Below are 11,307 nucleotides of genomic sequence, written 5' to 3'. Positions count from 1 at the left end.
TAACCTAGCAATCTATCCTACTTTGAATAGATTGGAGGTACCCATAGGCAGAGAGGGTGTAACTGGAGGAGGTGCATCACTGGGGGCGTGACCTGAAGATATTCATCTTTCTGTCACCCCTTCCCCCTTTCCCCCTTCTCTTTACTTCCTGACGGCCATGTCCCCAGTAGTTTCCCTCCACCTTGGCCCTCCGCTATGTTGTACTGCCTCACCGTGGACCCAGAGCAAAAGACTTGGCTGACTCTGAGCTAAACATTAAACTGAGCCCCCTAAAATCTCCCCTTCTCTTTGTTGTCCTTGTTGAGTATTTTGGTTGCAGCAATGCAAAGCTGACTAAAACATAAGGCAAGAACCACATTAGACTTATGAAGGAAAATCAGGCAGAAAATAGATTTTCTTTCACCAGCGTAGCTTGTTACTCCTAAAAAGAAAAAGAGGAGCTGGGAGAATTTAACCAGTCCAAGAGCATCTGGGGACAAAACTATAAATCACATTCAAATATGCACAGAATTAGCAAACAATGCCCCTTAGCAACTTGACATTCACTTAAGAGTTACAGAATTCCCTTTGACATTTTTTTTCTTTTTTACCCACCCAATATATGTCTGTCTGGCCATTGGGGCCATTTTTTTTCCAACCATATAAACATCCATCTCATACTCTCATAGAACCAAAGCAGCTGAAATAAACGGCAAATAAAGCAAAAATTCAGACCTTTACTTTTTTTTTCTTTTTGTTAACTGGAATTGTGAATTTCATACAATTCAAACACTGCATTTGCAACTATAATAATGACCTAGGTGATACAAAATTGTCACCAGAGTTATCAGCATGTTTCTACAACTTGGCTAAGAGCCCAGAAAGAATAGATTTACAGAATAAAAATCTGGAGTGTTTTATAAATATTATAAATACTATTCTCACTGAGGAAAATGTGTGTTTGGAGGCAACAATTTTTACAAGGGAAAAGTAAAATATTCATGTACATCATTTTCTTGAAAATATTCTTCCATTCTTTCTCACTCTGATTAACTAAAAGGAAATTAATCACATTCCTGGAAAACAAGGAAATACTATTAAATAATTAAAATGACTTTTGTAATTTTCAATGTGGTTGTTTTTCTAATTTGATTTCCCCATTAACTAGACATCCTCAGACCTATCCTTAAGGTTCCATGAGTTCTCCATAAAATTTTTAGGGATAAGGGTGTGTATATCTACTAGTTTGTTTTTTATAGTAGTCTCTAAAAATGTTGATATATGAATCTTAATGAGATTCTGATTAACCGCATAATATAATTGTATGTATGCAGTTTCTAATTATACTACTATTGTTTATTTAAAAACATAACTGGATAGAGAAAAAGAATGAGAGACAGAGACAGAAAGAAATAATATGTTAATGTTAGATTAGTAAAGGTTTAGAATTTTTTGGCCATTTATGGTCAAGCATTTCAGTAACAACAATTTCTTTGTAGTTAAAATATAGAAAATTATTCTGAGAATTAAATCATTACATGGCAAATAGCAGTGCAATTTATACAATTTATAAAAACTACACTGTAAAATTCAGTCACGTAGTCACATTGCAATTCAGTTTCCTCTAAATGACATCATTATGAATGAAGCATTAAGCCTGTTATTTTTTCATTGTATTGGTGTCACGATTTTATATATAAATTTTGAGTTTTTAGTTGTGTAAAAAGTAATTTTCTTTTTATACATAGATAAGTAATATTGAACTAAATCAATTTTAATGTAAACAAATATATATGAAAAAATTTTATCATAGGGGATATTCATTACTAAATTTTTAGAAAATTTTAATTTTGATTATTCTTCTATTATCTAGGAAAAGAATTGTATTTATTTCTGAACCATACCTTTCTTCAACCACTAGTTCTCTCATGAATTCAGTTAATCATGAAATGTGGAAATGAAATGGTAATTCTAATTCCTCAAAAGTAGCTCAGGAATTTCTATAGAAAGTGTGGACATTGGTTATGTTATATAAAAATACTTCTTAACAAAACATAAATCTTAACTTCAGTGTCCAGAAATTCAGTCAGTACTTTAGCAAAAGCATAAGAAAACAAATGAACAAGTTTGCCTCTTCACAGTGAGTTACGAAGAATTTAGAAAATGATTCCTTCTAAACAAGTTGAGATGACAGCTTATCAAGGTGTAAAAAGCTGTTACATTCATTGCTGAAAGACATGTTTGAGAATTTCTGGTCCTTCCTGGCCTCTGGTTTTACTGGAGGAAAACATCTGTAGGGAACACAGATAATTATTAGTAAATGTTGCACATGATTCTTCACTTTTCATTTCATACCTCAGTAGTGCAATATATTTCAAATCACATTTGTTGTCTGCCAATCTTCTTACCATCTTTCTTGACATTGTTTAAATAATCTCTCCAAACATTTTTTAGTCACTTGCTCAACAACCTGCCATTATTTTTATGTACAGAGATTTCACTTTGGCATTTGAGTTCTCTTCTCTTGCATTCATCTTTTCAAATTTCCCCCTGTTCCACCACAGAACCTATTGAGTACAGTCTCCAGAGAGCAGACTGTACTCAATGAGTCTAAAACATGGCTTTCTCATTTCAGCCTGTCTTCCCTTTGTAGTCTCTAAATATACTTCACTCTTCTGAACCCCTACTTCAGATGATATATGGAAGACTAATTTTTATTCCTGATATTTAGAAATATTCTCAATAATCCTATAATTAGATAATAGTCATCCTGGGTTGGAATTCCATTTCATATTGTACTTCATATGATTTCAGGTCTATTATTGTACTCAGTAACTTTTTGCTGAATTAATGTCTTTGGTTTCAATTTTAGATTTAATATGTTAAATCTATGAAATGATTCAATATGTGTATTAGTCATATGCCATGTAATAATATTTTGAAATATACGACTGATTCTACATAAAAATAAAGCAAACAAATAAAACAACAACAAAATATTTTGGACAGAAGTAAGGAAAAGAGAGTTCTCCAAGTATTAGGTACAAACTACCCACATTTTAATAGAATATCTGTATTGCTATTATGTAAGTGACACGTTTCAGATTCTGAGAACTACTAATCCCTAATTTATCTAATCCTCAAGTTTATCCTAAGTATAAAAATGTAAAGTGAGTAAAATATATTTTACAAAACTAAAAATGCATGATTACGTATTACAAATAAAACAACTTCTTGAATACTATTTATCCTTCTTTAAAACAGGGAATTTATTATTTGTAAGTGTAAATCAAGATAATCTTGTGCTTATTATATAAAACACATATAAAAATTCTGACATAATATTCTCTTTGACAAAAAAAAAAAGGAAAACTTCCATTGTTCCTTGAAATTTATTCAGGTTGTACCCAATGTATTATTTGAAAATGTGGGAAATGTCAGACAAAATCAGATCTGTGATCCAGTCACTGACTTGGTCCAGAATATTGTCTTTGATGGTAGTGTAAAAGAAATTTTATAGGAGACTATGATTGTGTATGATGATGTTGTCAACCTTTAAAACTCAGAGAGCTTTATTCCTCCCCCAAAGCCATTGTGATCTGAGCTGCAGACTGACATTGATTTGCCTGGTATTGAAGACCGAAAGGCAGATTGTATAATACCGTATACACTCTCTGTGTGCTCCATTTTTGAATACACAGTTTTAGCTTTCCATAAGCAGCCAGGGATGCAGGAACCACAGAAATTGTACTACTAAATGATAGTCTAACTCAATGAAATCAATTTTGTTTAGACATAGGGCAGAACAAAGTTTGAATGCAGTTAGTTCAGAAGCATTTAAAGAATGACAGTGGGAAATTATTTTTTCAAATACAAAATTTCAAGAAAGCTTTTCAGAATTAATTTTAAAATAGCATTTTAAACATATCATTCACATAGAAGTCGATATACATTCAGGGGATATTAGTCTTTGTAATTAGATTGAGTCCCACAAAATCTAAAGCTTCATCAACATTCTTACAATTCAGCCATGGACTAATTAACATGTATTTATTTGTTTTGACACATTAGGGACTGTTTCAATTCATTTAGGCAACAAAATGCACATTCTAAGTTTCTTTCTCTGTTCTTCAGGAGAATCTGAAGATAAAAGTGCTATTTAATTAGGCTCTGACCTTTATAATGCCACCTCTAAACAAAATCCTGATTAGTAAAATACAATGGAAGTGCCTTTAGGGGAGGAACAATGAATATTTATTTAGGAACAGGCTTTTAGCCAATTTTTCTGTACCCTGAAGGCATAAATATTATATACCAAAACGTTTCAATTTTTATGTACTTATGATTTTTTTCCCACACATTTGTGAGCAGCAGATCATCGGTGAGACACTTTCTAGAACTCATTTATCAAAAGGTTCACTTGTGGTTGGAAATTATAACAGGCATTTCTATTCAATCATAAAATGTTAACTAGGTATAAATTCTGGTTAACGATCTTAAATTAAACAGTTAAAATACAGACGAGAGCATGCTAATTATCTCATTCTCGTAAATTTTGAGTAAGTGCTTTTTAAGAAATGGGGGGGGGGAGTAAAAATGAAAATAACTTGTATCCCTGAAGTCACTCTTTGAGACAGAGTGTTGAAAGCTGGCATTCAGGAATTTTTTAGAACGTTCTCTCTGTTGTCATTATGTTTTCCTGTGGAGAACGTGTTTGCCACACCTCTCAGTGGAATCACTGTAATTGAATGAGCAGGTAAATTGAATTATGGATGTTGAAGCCACATCTTGCTAAAGGGAACCAAAGCCCTAACATCTCCTTGAACAGAAAACTAGGGCTGCTGCAGTGTGATCAAATCCCATTTTGCCCATTTTTAAGTGATTTTTTACTGCACTGGGATATCTGCAGGAATCACTTCTCTGGATCAATTGGGAAAAATAAAGGGAAGCTTGAGAAATATTAAATATTTCACTTTTATGATATTTAATTAGTAATTGTGTATAATACTCATTCCTCTTTATGAACTTAACATTTTTATTAAAAACATTATGTGCTCATATACACAGGGATTGAATATTTATGTTATTTGTTATTTTTTAATGTTGTATGTAAGTTGAAAATTCATAAACAAAATTTTGATTGGTATTGAGGTGTGTCAGGATTAGATAAAAGCACTCTTTTTTACTTTGAAGTTGTGTTTTCAAGTGTATTTTATGACACATAATTCAGTCTACTTAATATATTTATTTGGGAATATCTTTTCCTACAAGATAGGCCTCAACTCTCAAACCTCTATACCAACTAGCTTGCTTGTTCTTGTCAAATACACGATCAATATTGGTTGAATGAATAACTAATTATTGCCAAGTAGAATTCACTACCAACATAAACCATGGGCTTACACAGTCTGTAATAATTCCTTAAATTAACTAGACCTTAATGATATACATCAACATTTTCAGAAAAGCTGTTTATGGGGATGTGAATAAAGCATGGTCAGTAAATACAATATTGGTATAAAGTAATTCATTGTTTCAGAAAATGGAAGTTACAAATAGATTGTTAGGGAAAGAGAAGAAATAGGGGGAAAAAATCTTTGTGGCATTTTGTGAGCCGTTTGACTGAAGTCAGAAAGTTCTACCCAAAGGAGAGGACAGGGCATTCTAGCCCAGCAGGTATGGCTTGACAAGAAGGCAGATTAAAGAGTGGTGAAGGAAACCATCAACAAGTATAGATTGACTGTCTACTATGTGCAAGTCATAGTGCAAGGGAGAAGGAAGATAAATTTTTAAGATGGGAGAGGATAGTCATAACCATTCAAGAATGTAAAATTGACAGAGAAAGGCAAGATAGGAGAAAACCCACCAACATTTGTGAAAAGTACAATGTTTGAAAGTCACTGCTGAGAGATTTGGATAATAGAAATCCCAGGAAGCCACAGGCTTGTGAGCAATATATTATATGAGATAATGGATATGGAAATGCTTTGTAAACTGCAAGGTGCTGTAAAAGTGTGAGATGTAATCATTATGTGGCTCACTAGAAAGAAGTCTAAATTTTCTGGCAAGCCCTTTTGGAATGATGTATGAGTTAGCCCTAGGAGATAGAGGTTATAGATCCAACCCACCAGTTGGATAATGGCAAGTTAAGCTGATCTGAGATAACAGAGGAAGCAGGAGACAGGGGTTATTAGCAAGAATTTACATTTTCTTCTTATTAGGCCTTGAGAGTTTCTAATATACATATTGCTAATACAAGAGTTTATACATTTGTCATAATTCAAATGACTTATTTACAAACAATGTTCTTCCAGTCATTGGTATAAATGGTAGATCTCTCAGCCTGTCTATAGAGCCGTGTTAACTTTGTATATATAAATCATAATATCTGCATGTAAATCAAGAGCACTCAGCAAGTTCTCTTGGAAATTGTTTAGTAAAATTATTTCAAGAATACATATTTTATATATATATATATTATAATTATTTGCTTTTATTTTATACTAATATATTGTGTACCTTTAAAACATTCATAAAAGTCCAAAAGGATGAGACTAAAGAATAAATGTAAAATTCTACTTTCCTATTTTTTCTATTGATTTAATTTTTATAATATGTTTTTGAAGTTTTAATCCACATACCATAAAAATGGTATACAATTCCTGTTTTTTGTTCACAAAGTTGTATAACCATTACCACGAATTCCAAAAAAGTTTTATTTATTTATTTTTTAGTCTACTCCAAGGATCCTCTTGTGTATGTGGAATTCTGTTTTTATATCACTAAGACAAGTGTTGGTTTATATGGTATTATAGCATAAAACCAAAATTGGTAATAATAAAGGCATGGCCATTAGAACACCCATATCCATTTCTTGCTTGAGATGCCCCAGACACATTTCTTTCTGTATCATTCTTGAAAAGCAGACCCTCTCTAGTTGAACATTCTTATCAGTTTGGTGATGACATGGAGACTCCTCCAAATTTTACACAGTTTTGTGCTTTTAGGCAGACCCTCTAACAAGGTGGGCTTTGGGGACATACAGATAAAGAGGGAGTGGAAGTCAGTGAACTTTTTAAGAGTTAACAGGGGTCACTGTACTTTGTAGGACACCCTTAGTCTATTTAGGAAATACCACTTCTAGATAACTAAACAAAGCATTAAGTTTTATTTTACATGGGCAAGGTCTTAGCATAACATTTGAATTTTTGATTTTGCACTTTAGTAGCTTAGTTCCTTAATTTTTCAGTTACCCCCCTTTATGAAAGAAGTTATCAAAGCAGTCTTATTGCTGGACTCTGTGGTACACTCCTATAATCCCAGCCGCTTGGGAGTCTGAGGCAGGAGGATCAGGAGTTCAAAGCCAGCCTCAGCAAAAGAGAGGCACTAAGCAACTCAGTAAGACCCTGTCTCTAAAAAAAGTACAAAATAGGACTGGAATTTGGCTCAGTGCTCCAGTGCCCCTGAGTTCAATCCCCACTACCCTGACCAAAAAAAAAAAAAAAAAAGCAGTCCTTTTTACATGTTAGTAAACCTAATACCACCTCTCAATATTTTAGATGGTTCATACTATACTTGGGCTTCCAATTCATACTTCTGAAGTAGCCCCTAGCTTGTAAGCACAATTTAAAATATATCAATATTGTTAATAAGCTAGTGATTCAAGCATGCATTTAAACTGCATATTCCTGACTGATTATATCTCTACTCCATTCCAACAGTGGAGACATGGAGCATTGTTTATTTCTAGGTGCCTCATAAGGAGCATCATTTGAAATTTTGAACAATATTCAGAAGTTGGGGAAACCAGAGTAGGGATACCTATTATTGGCAACAAATGAGACCTCTTCCCAGGGAGTGTGAAGCCAAAGTGTCAATAATAAGTACTATGAGAGAGAAAGCAAACTGCCATGGAGACCCAGGTGTAGGTATTAAGCCTGTGAAGCAGGAAATTGAGAAGTATGGCAGCTGATATGAAGAAATGTCCATTCTAGGTGACTAGCTTCAGGGTCATAAAACAGAAGTTATCATTTCTTTATGGGTCAAGTTATGTTCTTAGGATAACTGGGGTAGTGAAACAGAATATCATGCCAGGACTTGCTGTGACAGAAAAGTAAGAATCAAGTTGCTGACAATTTCTTGACCTCATCCCTATGATACAGACAACAACCATTCCTCCCAAATAAAAGCCAGTCCCATGTTCTCAGAGTAGGCAATGCCCAAGGGAGCCCACTGAGTTCTCTATATATCCCATGTAACCTGTACTCCTCACCACGTGCACGCTCACTTCCCAGTGTATTTTGTTCCTCTCAAACTGAACTCTTGGCAGCTTGCTTTTTCACCCCTTGCTTTTAACTTTTTCCCCCAGTATTTTATAAGTATATAAAAATCCAAACCCATTAAGAGTCTCCCAGAAAACTGTTCAAGAATACAATTAGGAAACAGCTTCAGGATCTTTTCCTGCTTCTTGTTCTATAAAACAAAGTCCTCTCAGGTTCCACATTGTTACAACTTTCATCCTGGTCCCCTCAAAACATATTCTGCTTGGAAGAAAAAGACTGATAGTAGTGGTCCCACGTTTCTTCAAATGCCCTGCTGCTGGAAGTTTAAATGTAACTCAATAATTTTTAGACCTTAACTCTATCAATCTCATGACTTTACTGCTAGAACCAAATGAATCAACTGTAACCATCAAACTATTCCATGCATCAAACAAGTAACCCTAGGAAACACAAAATATAGCGGGAATAAATGACAGGCAATGCATGTTTTATAGCCCATCATTTAATGCTTTAACTACAGTATGCACTCATTTAAAGATATTGCTTTGCTCTAGCAAACAATAAAAGCAACTGAGTATTTATTTGATTGTTGCCAAATGCAATGATCCCATCACAGTGATTTAAGGAGATGAAATTGTAGCCCCTAACTGGCAGGGTTTATTTTTTAGGCACTTAAAAAGTGGTCAATATTGTTGCCGTGAAAGCATCATTACTAACTAGCTGGGAAAATAAAAACAATTATGGAGGGAGTGACTAATCATGTGTGGGAAATAGCAAATTTGGAGTATATCATATTTGTTGTAGGGGATAAGAATGAGCCCTACCCACATAATTTGTAAATAAGGGAAATAAGATTTTCTTATTAGTTATTTAATAATAATTCATTTGGTTATTTATTGCTACTTACAAGAATCCCAAGGCATAGAATGCCAGCTAGAAGTTCTATCTTCATAAATCAACCATGTTGTCTCAAATATACATCCTAAATTTCCAGGTGATCATAAATCATAGCCATATTGTCTCAAATATACATCCTAAATTTCCAGGTGATTTTTTTTTTTTTTGTACATTGGAAAGATGGGATGTCACAGTCAGGGTTAAAGATCTGGGACAGGTTTCCTGAGATCTCCTGAATGTGGTCCATGAGAGAAGTACTTTCCTCAGCCCACCCTCAGATTCAACAGGTTTATATATTTAGTCATTGTCTCCAGTGATTCAAGAAAAGCACTGAGCCTACTTTATGTGCCAAGCACAGTGTTAAGTTCAATTTCCTGCTTCAGGGAGTGCATCTGCCTTGTTCCAGCACCCTCAGGCTCTCCTACCTAAAGACCCTTTTGTGATCTGGAGGGTTAGAACACCTGCTACCAGGCCCACCTACTCCTTTCTCCTTTTCTTTTTGTACAACGCCAACTTTGAAGCTGGTCCCTGACTATGCATTGTGACAAAGTCTGCATCAGGAACTAGGATAGATTATTATATTTCAAGAACATTGGATGTAGGTTTGGGGAGAATTTCAGTTAAAAAAAAGAAAGGTCTTTGGAGTTCTCTTTATCATATAGTAAAAAAGAAGAAAAAGCATGTCAAACACTACAGACTGCTGTGAGCTTTGTCAGCAAAAATACAAGATTAACTTTTCCCCTTAGATACAAGGATGTCACATGTTTTTTGGCCAACATAATTAATCTAATTCTTTTCTAATAACACTGATATGTTACCAAAGTAATGCAAAGAGATTAAACCCACTTGTCCTCCTCCTGGAACCTTAAATGTATCTCTATGGTAACAAATCTATGCTGGCACCAACAGCACATAAAGCCAATTAAGATAAATAATGAGAGATCAGTGTGCACAGATCACTGGAGCATGAACTTTTTAGGAAGTTATGGGTATCACTGGGTTACAAACTGGGTTTCAAACTTAAAATAGTTTGAAACATAAACCTGTTTGATGTATTTAAAAAATTGTGATTACACTGTGGAAAATATGCTATTCAAACCTACATTTTATAAATATTATATTTTTATCAAGGATATTTTCATCCTTTGTCACATTTTAAAAATGTATCCATGTTGTCCTAAAAATTATCAACTAAGGTAGACATTTTTTATTATAAAAAAATGTTTTTCAACTGCCTCATGTCATTAGGTAATTAATATAAATATATATATGTGTGTGTATATATATATATAAATATATATATACACACACACATATATATATAAATATATAGGTTTCTTTATTTCTGCTTAATTATATAATGATCTCTTGTTCATCAAAAATACACTTTTGTTACTTTTTATTAAAAGTATGTCAGCTGAGGTTAGAAATTTGGATGAAAGTTGTCTTATTTAATTTTCAAGAATCACCTACTTTAGGTAATTATATTAACTTACATACGTAGCAACCTATTTTTGTATTAGGGTTCAATATCAACAACAAAATCTCTCTCGTTTTTGTGCTGTCTTGAATTTATAGATGAATTGTCCACTTAACATATTTTTGTTCTTTTCAAATTGTCTATTCTGTTCTATGACATTCATGGATTCTAGATTCCATGGTAGCCTATGAGAGAACTAGTAAAAACACTTCCATCAGAAATTTGTCCCACGTAGTCTACTTCAATATCCATTTCTAGAACCAACCAAAGAACATTGAAAGATAAATTTGGGGGAGTAGTGAAACACTTATTTTATCTGAAGGAGGTATAGATTATAATATTACATGAATGATTTTTTAGGTAATTCAGATACAGAGGTCAGCTTTTTGAATATTGATATTGATCTTAACAGCAAACAATTAAATTCATAATAGTAAACTCAGTTTCAAGATTTGTTAAGCATATCTGATAAAATCAGGGGATGTTTTTGCATACATTAATGAAGAAAATCACAAAAATCAGATACCTTTGGAAGTTTCTCCTATTGGAAGTTGTCTAAAACACAAACAAATCTCCCTGTGGCTAGCTTCTCACTTGCACAGAAATATTAAGATATAGTCATGGGAATGTCCCTTTTGAGCCAGCTCAGGCTGAAAATGCTTGTCAACC

Source organism: Spermophilus citellus (genome assembly GCF_964194105.1).
Source record: "Spermophilus citellus genome assembly, chromosome: 16".
NCBI lineage: Eukaryota > Metazoa > Chordata > Mammalia > Rodentia > Sciuridae > Spermophilus > Spermophilus citellus.
Note: the sequence above shows the minus strand (reverse complement) of the source record.